The sequence below is a fragment of the Canis lupus genome, chromosome 17, assembly GCF_011100685.1.
Source record: "Canis lupus familiaris isolate Mischka breed German Shepherd chromosome 17, alternate assembly UU_Cfam_GSD_1.0, whole genome shotgun sequence".
Lineage (NCBI taxonomy): Eukaryota > Metazoa > Chordata > Mammalia > Carnivora > Canidae > Canis > Canis lupus.
In genome coordinates this window covers 5,263,820-5,276,624 of record NC_049238.1, presented here as the reverse complement: position 1 = coordinate 5,276,624, position 12,805 = coordinate 5,263,820, and the positions used below count along the sequence as shown (strand labels likewise).

Below are 12,805 nucleotides of genomic sequence, written 5' to 3'. Positions count from 1 at the left end.
CTGAAGGACTTACCTCCTCCTCCTTCTCTTGTCTACTTAGACTACCTCCTCAGGTGACTTCATCCAGTCCCATGTCTTTATGGGCTGCAAAATCCCCAAATTATGTCTCCAGCCCCCAAATTTCTCCTGGTTCCTGATTACCCACCTGGAACCCCTACTTGAATATCTAATTGGCATTTGAGATTTTGTACATCCTAAATAACTTTTTATTTCTTCATTTCTTTCTCATTTTAGAAAATGTCGCCAACATTCAAGAGGTCAGCCTAACATCAGGGAGTCACTTCTGAGGTCTCCTTTTTTCTCGAACTACAAATTTATAACATTCACAGGTTCTATCTAATGGGCCACTTGCCACCACCATTGGCCTCTCCCATTCAGAAACTCATCTCTGGCTGCCAGGCCTGCCTCCCTCACAGGCAGCTCTCCAGCCAGCAGAATACTTGCTGGAAAATGTAAACCAAGTCATCAAACCCTCCCGTCCACTAACTACACGTTGGTAGAACATAATCCCCAGGGGTGTCTCCGATTACACAGCCTGCCCCACACAGTTCTTGCCTTTCTTCCTTCGCCCTGTCCTGTATTTGCTCTTCAGCCTCACTGGCCTGCTTGCTCCCCCTAGCAGGAACTCCTGCCTCAAGCAACTTGTAGAGCTTCTCTCTGAAGATAGAGCTCATCCTCTGACTTTGAACCTCCTTCCTGTGCTGCCCTGCCCCCCACCATCCTCTATCCTGTCACCCTCCACTGCCTCGTCCTGCTGATTCACCTACGTTGGACAGGGAATCATTTGACCTTATTCACTGAGTTGTGCTTTTACTGACATGTCGGTCATTGTCGGCCTCCCCCACTGGCATGTGGATTCCATGAGGGCTGGAGCCAGGTCTTGTTCAACTGCCTCAAGAAAGGTAGATGCCTAATAAATATCTATCACTTAAGTGATCAAATCAATCATTTCTTCAACAAAAGGTAATGTCCGTTGTAACAGCTGGGCAACTATTTTGGCTGCAAGTCATTGAGACCTCAACTATTATTGTTTAGGCAGATGGCAGACTCTTTCATTAAATGATAGGAAATTTGGAGGGCGGAGTCCAAGTCTGGTATGACCGCTCAAGAGTGTGGTCGGGGACCCCTCTCCTGGTCTTCTGGCTGTGGCTTTCGTCCCATGGCTGCAAGCTCAATGCTGCATTGCCAGGCAGCTTACCCACATTCCAGACTGAAGGGCAAAGGGCTTGCCCCTAAGTACACTTGCCCTTTTATTTCACAAAAGTTTTATGTCTATAAGTCTTTATAGCCAGGGCTCTAGCTGGTCACATTTGAAGCTGAACTCTGCTCTGAACTTCTGCTCTGAATAAAATCGGGCTCTGTTAGGAGAGACGAAGGGAGAATGTAGAGCTCATGAGCAATTATCTGAGTTTGTCACAGGCCCCTTTGCCGTGAGACAGTGCAGAGACATCTTCTCTTGAGGGACATATAGTCTAGAGAGCATGAACTGTAAAACTAGACATCGTAAGAAAAACAAAGACTCTCCTGATAACCCAGCAGACGAAGCCATGGCTTCTCGGTCTGGGAATCAGGAAGCACTTCACGGTGTTTTTGATTGTATCTTGAGGGAGGTTTGCTAATTGGAAAGGTCTGAGAAGGGGATGCTGAGCAGAGGAAGGACTATTTGGGGAAGTATGCGGTTTGAGTGCTAAGGGCACATGTGGAGACAGAAAGTCAGTGTGGCTAAAGCACAGAATAGCAGGGCGTTTGGGTGGGCAGGGCGACTGGGCCGGTGGATGATACAGAACTCTCAGAGGACTTTCAGTAAGAAAGTCTAACAGTAACTGCATTTTTTTTTTTTTTTTTTAGTAGTAACTGCATTTTGAAGGCTTAATCACTTTTATTGGGGAGGAGGCGTTAAAGAGAGAAAGAATGGGGGCAGGGAGATCAATCTGGAGACTATTGTCTTTGCTCCCAAACCCAGATGGGCAGGTTCCCATACCACTCAGACTAGATGTGAGCACAGTTTAGACTAGTGGTCACAATCTCAGATGGCCTAGAGGAGCCAGCAGGTGACATCCTACGTAAATCAACACCGATCTGTGGCACTAGGGGTAAGGAGCCATTGGCAAAGTGAAGAATGACCCCCCCCCAAGGACATGCAAATTTAATTTAGAACAAATCAAAAAGTGCTACCCCTGCCAAAAAGTCCTCAGGACAGATTTTGCCCAGAGACGGCCAGCTTGCAAGCCCTGGTTTAGGGTAACCCGCTTACACTCACACCTGACACTCACACATCATGAGGGGACACGGGGGTGCCCATTCCTGGGGGTTGAATTGAGTCAGGGAGAATTATCATCCTTGGCTCATTTACAAGCTTTCCTGACTGGCCTACGAATGAGCCAAATGGAGGAAGACATACTCTCATGAGGGGAATCGGACTGTGGGCACCTGAGTTTCTAACTGAGGACAGTTTGTTTGCAGCCCGCACACACAACACCTCTCATGGATAGAGAAGACGACAGGTGGGAAAGCCAAGTCTCAACACAAAGCTGACTTTTAAGGCACAATAGCAACACGAAGTTTCAAAGATAGTTTCAAGAGTTTATAATGTGCTAATCACTCTTCCATGTATTACTTAATTTTCATAACATCTCCTCAAAAGACGTGTTCTTAGACCCATTTTGTAGGTAATGATACTGAGTGTAGCACGCCCAAGGTCACACAGTTGGTAGAGGCACAGTGTCAGGTGTCACTTAGTGCCAAGCCCCACACTATTCCCAATATGTTGGGTTTTTAATTTATATCCTAGGCAATTAAAACAGTGTTCATCTAAACCCTTTGGAGTTAGGATTAAAGTATTAATAATTCTGAGTTTAAACTTGCTTCTCTTTTGCAAATACTTGTGAGCACCTGTCAGCTGGTGAAGGACACTGCCTGCTACTTGCCTGTGTAGTAGATCCGAAGAGTGAAATGAGAAGTGGTGTGGAGCCTCATTCAAGTCATCGTGGTGAGGATTGAACCAAGAATCTAGGTCAGACTCAGACTTAATTCACATTTATTGAGAACCTACTACTTGCCAGGTTGGATGCCAGCAGAAGTTATCAGTAGCTATTTTGGACTGATGATTGACACCTCCACCAAAATTCAGACTTTCTTATCAATCAGCCAACCTGTATTCTATGCTTGGAGGGCACTGTTTGTTTTATCACTCTGGCATTCACCTTATTTTGCTGCAACTCAGGTGTGTGTGGATGGCTGTGAGCTTCTGTAGAGGAAGCGTCAAGGATGCTATCATTTTGAATCCCCATCTTGATCAGCACAGGTTCTGGCCCAGAGTAGATGCTCCTTTTAACAAATAAAAGTAAACAAAAATAAAACAAAGAAGCTTTCCATTGGATACCAGTCTCCCTCTTTATGCTCTGTCTGTCCAAGCTGCCTTCTCACAGCAGAATGATTCTATTTTCACACGGAAGGAGCAACCACCCGTGGGGATTTTCTTCTCCGACAAGGGTGGGGGAGAAAGGAGAAATAAATAATATACTTTCTCAGCCTTCTATTATTATTTCTGGGAAAACATAATAAAGCTACAGCTGGCAGGCACTTATTTTTTTCTTAGCATTTAATAATAGAATTAATTGCTAAGTGGAAAGCTTGCAACCCCCTTTCTGTTGTATGTTGCCCTCTGCTATCATTATGAATAGATGTAAAAATCAAAGCTAATTATCATTCAGAATGTTTGAAGAAATAGACTGAACCACACACACAAAACTCATTTTACCCCTACCCCAGCCCTAGGTTACAGAGTTGAAACACACACACACACACACACACACACACACACATACACAAACTATAGGGTAGGGGTAATTCCCTACTGGGGAACTGGGATACCCAGTTGTTCCTTGGATGTGGGTCCCTTTAGCCACAGCCATTAATTGTAGTGTCACAATGTTGTAGAGCCCTGATGCTTCTCATTGTTACCTAGGAGCTGGGTCTGTGTCAGCTCGAGGTCCAGGACTTGGGTTAGCCAGAGAAGCTCTTTATAGAGCCAGTTTATGGCTAATTGGCTTTGAATGTGAAATGAGTGACTCTCTGAGCTACCCATACCACCATGTAATGTCAAACAAAAAGCAAGAGTGGGAGATAGGAGTGGAAATACATCTCAGAGTAGAAAGGAAAGGCCATAAGCAGACCATGAGTGCAGGCAACCAAGGAGTTTAGAAAAGAAAGACACTTTAGTGTTACAAGACATGCAGGCATGGGAGGCAGCACATGGGATCATGATAAGGATAACAACTTTTGCCCCTTTAGCCGTGGAAGCCCTGACAGCCCCCAAAAGAGAGCTGGGATCGACAGGACTGTTTAAAAAACAAAGAGAGAAGAAGAAAGAAAAAAAAAGAAAAGAAAAGAAAAGAAAGAAAAGAAAAGAAAAGAAAAGAAAGAAAGAAAGAAAGAAAGAAAGAAAGAAAGAAAGAAAGAAAAAGAAAGAAAGAGAGAGAGAGAGAGAAAGAAAGAAAGAAAGAAAGAAAGAAAGAAAGAAAGAAAGAAAGAAAGAAAGAAAGAAAGAAAGAGCTAGCAGTGGTTAGGAATCTGTTTTCTATGAATGGAGGTGAAAAAGCTACTTTCAAGGTGTTGGTTTTTTTTTTTTTTTTTTAAGGTTCTGATTTTTTTTTTTTTCTGTTGAGTAAGGGATAAAAGTTAAAGTCCCTATTCTCAAGTAAAGATGAAATAAGCACAGGTCCAAGGTTTATTTATGCACTAATTAATGAGCAAGCCAATAAGATGTTACATCAGATTCCCAGAGCATTTCAGAAGCTAAATGTGGAACATGTCCATGGCTCAAGCACAAAACAGGTTAGTGTCCAGCAGAACCACAGGCCTTTGGGGTTACATGTTTTAGCAGAGAGAAATTCTTAACATATCTGATGGGCAAACATTTGCAAGTTAGCATGCAACTTCATAACATCGGAGGTCTTTGCCTTTCATTGAGAAGGGACAGTTAAACTCAGTTCATTTTTCTAGAAAATTTTTGGGCACTCTCCACCCCCATATGACATTGAGAGGTCATAATGTTTACTTACGTCTTTGCTTATTTTCAGGTTTTGGATCACTTTTTCTGGTCATCCACAGAGTATGCTGCCAGCAAGTTGCTGGTGCAAGGATGGAGGGTGCTTTGAAGGTGAAGCTGCTGGTCACTGGAAATCAATTTTGGGTGAATTTTGTGATGGTTATATAGAGTTTTCCCCACATATGATATTAAACTTCTTTTAAAAAATCTACCTTTGGAATCTTCAACAAATCTACGTGGCTTGTTATATAATGTTTTGTAGAGTGGTGGGCACACCAGGACCAGCTGTGGGGGGGGGGGTTCCCATGGAAGATATCCAGCTCCCTGTCCCCCCACAATGGAGTGACCAGGAGTTTTACCCATTGCAACAGTCATTAGTCCTGGTAAAGGTCTTCAGAGGTGGGTTTCATGTTCACCATTTAGAGATGAAATAACTGAGACATAGAGCGGTGCAGTAGTTTGCCGTCCATTGAGCAGATGCCAAGCCAAGATGAAAACCAGTTCTGATAACTTCTAGAGCTCATTCTGCATTTTTTCTGTGGACTTTGTAGATGACAAGAGTCAAGGAGATGAGGGAAACTCTGCCATTCTTCAATTGGAAGTAAAGTAGGCTAAGACATTTTGTAGACTATGTTCCAGGAAACACATATAGCACTACATTAATTTGAAATATCACTTCATGTATTTTCCTTCAGTCATTTTGTCATGTGAACTAAGCCTAAAAGCTTGGTTTGCTGTTCCGATTACAAAGACTACCTAGAACCTGGAGCCTTTGCTCAGTTCAAATTTCATACTAGACTTAAAATGCTCTTGCAAGGCAGTGGCATATCAAGAGAGAAAAGGGTTTTGCTGGAAACTCTCAGGCTGGATTTTTGCTTCTCAGGAATCAGTGCTGGAATAATGTAGCAGGGATGGAAGCTGGAATAATGTAACAGCCTGCAGGGATGGATGGGAAAGAGGAAGGAGGAGAAAGCTGGCTGGAGTGGGTGGGGCTTCCATTGGGCCCAACATGTGAAGAAGACAAGTTAACCAGAAGGATCTAACAAGGAAGGTTCCAGAGCATGGCAGATGTGTATTGGAGTGCAGTGGAAGGTTAAATCGCCATCAGTGGGCATGAGTGCAGGGCTGAAAAGAGCAGGTGCAACCAACCGGAGCCCTGGGTCCCTCCACCAGCTCTCTGCTCCCACTGATGTGTAAGAGCCCTCTCTCCATGTGGCCGGTGTGAGCCCTTTCATGCTTAGGTACACCAAGCAAATATCCTCTCTCAAGTTGTGCCTTGCTTTTTTGTTTTTATGTTTTGTGGTTTCTTTTGGTTGACATAAAATTTTAATTTTGATGTGGAACAATCAGTCATTCTTTTATGTCAAGATGAGTGCATCTCCCACTCTAGCTGAGAGGTCACCACCCTAGAGACAGGAAGACTGCATCCGACTTTCCCTTCCAGAAGCTTCTCTTGCTCTATACTGTTGAATCTGCTTATTTAATATATCACATGAGACGAAGTCATGTTTCCTGTGCATTTATAAATGGCCTCACACTGCTTATTGAAATGACCTTTCTTTTCCATTGGCTCTGCTTCCACCTCCAACAAGTGCATCTGTGGGTGTAGGTTATTTCTATTCCATTGGTGTTATGGCTTTCCTGGTGCCATGCCACCCTGCTTGCTGATAGATTGTGATGGCTGTTTGGTCCTGCAGAAAGACCATGGCTGTCCTTGGCCTGGTCGCTCATCATATATGCTTCAGAATCAGCTCTTCAGGTTCCCCCAAAAAAGTCTTGTGTTAAGTTTTAATCAGCATTGAATTTTCCCATTTATAGAGTGTTCCCATCTATACACATGGTATATCTTCCTACTAGAACTTCTTTACTGTGTCTTTATTTTGATATAATACTATTTAATATTTACTATTTTTTCTACTGTATCTTGATTTTTAAATTCTATTTTAATTTTATAATGATTTCATGCATATTCTGGTACTTTAAAAATATTTATTTATTCATGAGAGACAGAGAGAGAGAGGCAGAGACATAGGGGGAGGGAGAAGCAAGCTACTTGAGGGACCCTGATGCGGGACTTGATCCCAGGACCCCAGGATCATGACCTGAGCCAAAGGCAGATGCTCAACCACTGAGCCACCCAGGAGTCCCTTGTATTTTTTTTTTTTTACTACTTAATTTGTTGTTTTATTGTGAATTGTATCTCTTCTTTAAAATGTTTATTCTCACTTCCCAATGCTGATACACACAGGTGAAATAATTTTGTTTTCACTTTATATTCAATTAAGCTTATTTGTTCCAGTATTTTTTATCTGTTGACTTTCCTGTATTTCTTTGTAGGTAATCATCTCACCTCTGAAACATGGTGTCATTTTTTTTCCTCTAAATAGTGTACCTTTATTTATTTATTTTTTTCTTTCTACTCTTGACATAGACTAGAACCTCTAGTAAAGTTGAATAGAAGAAGCCACCCTTGTCTTCCCTCAGGCTTCCGACCAGTAGTACTCACTGTCAATCCTTTCCTCATGGTCCTTTATCAGGGCTTCTCAGGTGTGACTCAGATGCACTTTGCTTTGCTTGTGTCCTTTCTCCCTTCTTCTTTCTACCCTCCCTCCCCACCCCTGCCTTTTCCTTCTCTCCCTCATCTAGGAGGTTTCTTGTTTTAAGCTGTCAATTTTGTGGTAACTCCTTATATGCAACAATAGAAAATCAACACAAGGAGGGATAAAGCAATAGCAGAAATTAAAAACTTCTAGTAAATAAATCACTGAGGAATTATTTTTGAAAAAAAAAAAAAGTAATCCAAAGGCGTATCCTCATCAACAGAGATGAATAGAAATGAACAATTCAGAAATGGAAGAATTAAAATAGTAATAATGAGAGGGTAAACAAAAGTCTAAATCATTTAGAAATTTTAAAATATGGAAACAAGCTCTTTAGGCTACTCCTGGATCAAATTTTAAAAAATCGATTGCCAACTATTTGAAAAAAGAATAGCATTGGAGATTTTATGGGTGAGTAGTTGAGAAGCATACGTATTCTACTCCAAGTGAGATTTGTAATCCTGAGAATTTTTATTAGTAAGCCATAGTGATAATTAATAAAACATTTAATCCAAAAAATTAGTGAGAGAACAATATCAAGTTTATGAAAAGGAAGTGGAGTATATTTAAGACAAAAGCAGACGTTAGTACATTAGATAGAAGAAATGTGAAATACATACATATCAAGAGTTGTCTCTCGAAAGAAAATGATAAAGTATATAAAACACCAGAAGATTTAATTAAGCAAAACAAATAGAAAGAAAACGTAAATTCAGCTAGGCACAAGAACAGAAGGACACATAAACTGATACACGGGGAAAAAATTCAAAAAGAAATTCTTTAAATATCCTTTTAAATCTGTATTTTACTGAACTGCATACCTCTTCAGCAATGTCTACACCTCTTAATTATCTGAATGATCTACCTCTTACTTAATAACAGGTAAATTCTTCTTTCTTTTGTGCTTTCTGCATTTTATGAAGGAACTGTGTAATGTTTAAAATCAGAAGGAAATGATGCCTGCCACTTACTGCCTGCCCTCTTCCCCCAAATACCAAAGAGCCACTGGGACTAGAATCTACTTTGTCTTCCTGTGTAAAACCTGGCAAATCTCTCATCTTTCTGGACCCCCATGAGGAAAGGGAATAGTCTCAAGTAGCCAGCAGTTTAACAGAAGGAACCATTGTGCTGGCTGCCTCTTGGTGTGGTCAGGATAATCAAAGCTCACTTCTCAAGGTACTTGGGATTCCGTGGTTAGTTAGGGACTAAGCAGACGCCTCTCTCCTCCAGCTCTGCTAATCAAAGAAACCTTCCAAAATGTACGAGAGGAACAAATACTTTTGAGTGTGTACTTGATGGGGTGAAATCACTTACTAGAATAAAGGATCCCATACATGGGAAAAGATTACATCAAACCAGTGGAGGAGACTGAGGTTAAAGACCAGACTCCTTGGCTCTTCATAATGTGGTCTCTGCTTGTGGCCCTGCCCTGCCATCACCCCAGCCGTAGCCTGAACTGTTTCACAGCCGCAGATGCACCAGGCCTTGGCCTCGCCCGAGACACTCTCTCCCATCTCTTCCTCCTTCTGCTCCTAGTCCTCAGATCTCAATTCAGACTAACTCCTCTGAAAAGTACTCCCTGCTGCAGGCAGAATTATTTAAATGACTCTTTTCCCCAAGATTTCTGTATCCTGGTTCGGTCATCAGACACCCATCTAGGTACTGCTGTGAAGGGACTTTGGGTGTGATCCATGTGAAAGATGGAAGACAAGGGTGTAGTTGAAATTCCCCAGGCCCAGTCTAATTCCTTGGGCTTTCGAAGAAGGAAAATTTCTCTGGTTGGAGTCCGATATATGGTGGACCAGAAGATCAGGGAAGATGAGGTCAGAGGGAGGTCAGAGAGGCTGTCCCCACTGTGTGAGGACAAGCCCATGTGCTGCTGCCTTTACAGAGGGAGGAAGGAGGTGATAAGATAAGGAGTGTGGGCAGCTTCTGGAAGCTCAGAACAAGGCTTGGCCGACAACAGCAAGGACACCAGGACTTCAGTCCCACAATCACACAGATCGTGGACAGGATTCTGCTGACAGCCTGAATGTAGTTTGGAGGCAAGTTTTCTCCCCCAGAACCTCGTGCAGGAAGGCAGCCTGGGGGTTCCCAAGCAGAGTCTCGCCTCAGCTGCACCAAACCTGGACCTGGACCTACAGAACCCTGAGGATGAGTGCATGCTCTTTGAGCTACCACAGTTGTGGCGATGTGTCACAGCGGCAGTAGAAAACAAACACACTCCCAGACATCTCAGCACAGCGTTAGGTATGAGGGGGGCACGCAGAGTCCGTCCCAGCTACAAAGGCACAGGGACCCAACAGTCAGAAGACAGGATAGATTGGTACCAGTATAGGATCCTGGAGGCCCCCGACAATTCCAGGAATGTTTCTTGAGTTGTTGAATTTGGGGAGTTTTGGAGTTCTGGAGAGGGAGAGGCAAGGAGGAAGGGAAGCTGTGGCTGGGATGGGGATAAGGCTCTCGGGGTCATTGCCAATGTATGTAAAGCATCATCTCAATATCTTGGCAGCCAGTGTCCTGACTGGGGCCCTCCCTGGGGCCCTCCCTGGTGTCTGCAGAGCACCTGCATGCACATCCATCGGTATGTGCACCACAGGGGATTATAATGGCCCTTTCATTTGCCCCGGGCTCCAGCAGAAAGATAGGAAATAAATAAATAAATAAATAAATAAATAAATAAATAAATAAATAAATAAAAATAAAAAATAAAAGAAAGATAGGAAAGGTAGGAATTATGTCATCTTTCATACAGACGCCCAGTGGCACGAATGAGGCGTGGAGAACTGTTAGGCGTCAGTTTGGCAGAGCTGACACACACGGCGGGGCAGCCCCGGTGGGCAGCAGGGACCACCTGTCCTCACGTTTGTGACATGGTGAGAAGCGTGTATTCCTTTGGGAAGCAGAGGCTGCAGCAGGTGGCTGGCTGGAGCCCAGCTGGACTCATGGGCCCAACCCCGCTCTCCGAGATCTCAGCCTTCCGTGGTCCAGTTTCCAGGGGGGAGACAGCCGATCTGAAGAGCTTCTAAGAGATCAGCTCAGCCTGGCATTCCTCACGTGGGGACCTTGGCTGAGCAGAGGACTCTGGAGAACCCACAGCACACCCCCATGAAGGAGCAGCATTCAGACAGCTGTACCAGAGGGCCTCAGGGCCATCCAAGGAGGCAAGAGAGAACCACCAAGGCCACCAGCTAAGTCAATGCTTTGTTCCTTTCCCCTGTTTATCTGCTTCCTGCAGGTTCTGGAGCATCCAGAGGCCATATAATGGGGGGAAAGCAGAGGAAAGAAGAGGGAGGAGACAGAGTAGGCCCTACTCTCCTTCCTCTGAAACCCAGGGATGGGCGAGTCCCTTTACTGGAAGGTTCCATTTGGGCACACTAGTCTTTTGAAATAGCTATGATTCTTAACTGTCCAAAATAATTATCTATATCTGGCAGAGGCTTCTTGACAGCAGTGACCAAAACCAAAACAAAAGGCAATCAGGATTTTTGTATTTGTTCTCAAGCTCGATATGCATTCACCCAACCGATAAGTAATTATTGAGAAACTTACTCAGAAGGCTGGTCCTGTGGATGAAATGATTATGGTGGCCTCGAACCCTGAGGGTCTTAACCCAATGATGGAAGGAGGATGTGAAAAGTGAACACAGCGCAATCTGGGAAGGCCCGTAATAAAGGTACAGTTGCACTAACCAGTCACTGCTGAGGTAGATGACAGCGACCCTCTGGGGGGCTCAGCTCTGGTGCCCGCCTGGCGTGGCCATCCCATGGTGTCCACCAACCTCCTGTGGGATGAGATGCAAGTGAATTGGGCACTTCAGAGCTGAGTAGTGTGAGCTTTGGAAAGAACTAAGAGTGGGGGCAGGAGACAAGCTGGGAGGCCCCTGGACGTGCGGCAGGAGACAATGTAGGAGCCAAGAGTTGAGACAATGTAGGAGCCAAGAGTTAAGACAAGAATTTCTTTTTGATAGACTTGCTCATTGGAAGCATTGTTCTTATGAAGAGCAAACTTACTGCCATAAGGTCAGCATGGATCGGAGTGAGCCCAGTGGGGGTACGCACAGCTTCAGCTGCTTCATCACACCTGCTGCGTGGTATTCTGTTGTCGCTCAGGGCTTTGCTGTGCAGTCACTGTTGTCCAGGTGCCCGGCTCATTTCACAGGGGGGCCCAGCTCGTGGCATCAGACCCCGGGGAGTGAACCCGTCCTAGTGGCCCCGTGTGCAACACCTCTAAGATGAGCGTGCCAGCCTGCACGGTGGGTTGAGGGAGGTTGAAGGCGAGCTCCCCCTGTTGTGGTTTCGGGGCCTGGGGATGAGGAGAAAGCAGAGGCGAGGGCCGGGAAGAGGGTGATAAACAGCTCCTCAGATGGCTCCATTCACCCCGTGTTCAGTGGAACCGGGGAGCGCTCTCAGCGACAAGGGACATCTTATCTGCCGCCAGGATGAGAAATTTCCCTTGTAACAAAGCTCGGCATAGAAAGGGCTCTTATCTCAGAGCCCAGGATGAGGCTATTAGTAACAGCGCCTGCTTCTTTCTCAAGCCCTATTAGCGGCAGGTAATAGGTTTCCCCGATGGTCTTAGCACTGGCTCCTCTGCGGAGAGCGACTGAAAAAGAAAGTTTCTTTGGAAACGAGGAGATTTATATTGAGAAACATTCCAAATCATCGAGGTGGCAACTGATTTAAGTATTTTAGAAAAGTTGCCTGTGATGAGTTTCGGGGGAGTGAGGCAGGTGCTTCCCGTTGACTTTCGTTACACACACAGATGAGAGTGATGTACCTCAGGACGGGGTTTCGCGCAGCCTCGCAGGGCAAGTGCACTTCTGTGATGTGTCTTTATGACTGCATAATGCTTTATTGTGACATTTGAAACTTGGGGGATGCATGGGTTACCTTCATGGGGCCCCAAGGTCCATAAAATTGTATCTAAGAATTATATGCATTTTGTCAGGGAGGAGGGGAGTCATGGCTTGAACTAGCGACACCAGTAAATACACAGAGTATGTCCACCTACGTTATTGGAGAGAAGCCTGAAAGAGGTCAGTGGAAGCAAGCAGCGGGTGTAGAAGCCTTGAGTCAGAAGCGCTCCTGAGAGCTCCAGAAACAGCTGGGAGGCCGGTGTGGGTGGACCAGGATGAGAACTATGGCAGATGAGC

General features: G+C 44.6%; 1 long non-coding RNA gene across 1 annotated transcript; it reads right to left on the bottom strand.

Moving 5' to 3' along the window:
• Window positions 1–2,843: 2,843 nt before the first annotated feature.
• On the bottom strand, window positions 2,844–12,424 carry LOC111090472. Its single transcript, XR_005371999.1, has 3 exons — window positions 11,664–12,424; window positions 11,203–11,434; window positions 2,844–3,327 (listed from the first exon to the last, which is right to left on the bottom strand). It is a non-coding gene; the product is annotated as an uncharacterized LOC111090472 (long non-coding RNA).
• Window positions 12,425–12,805: the final 381 nt, after the last annotated feature.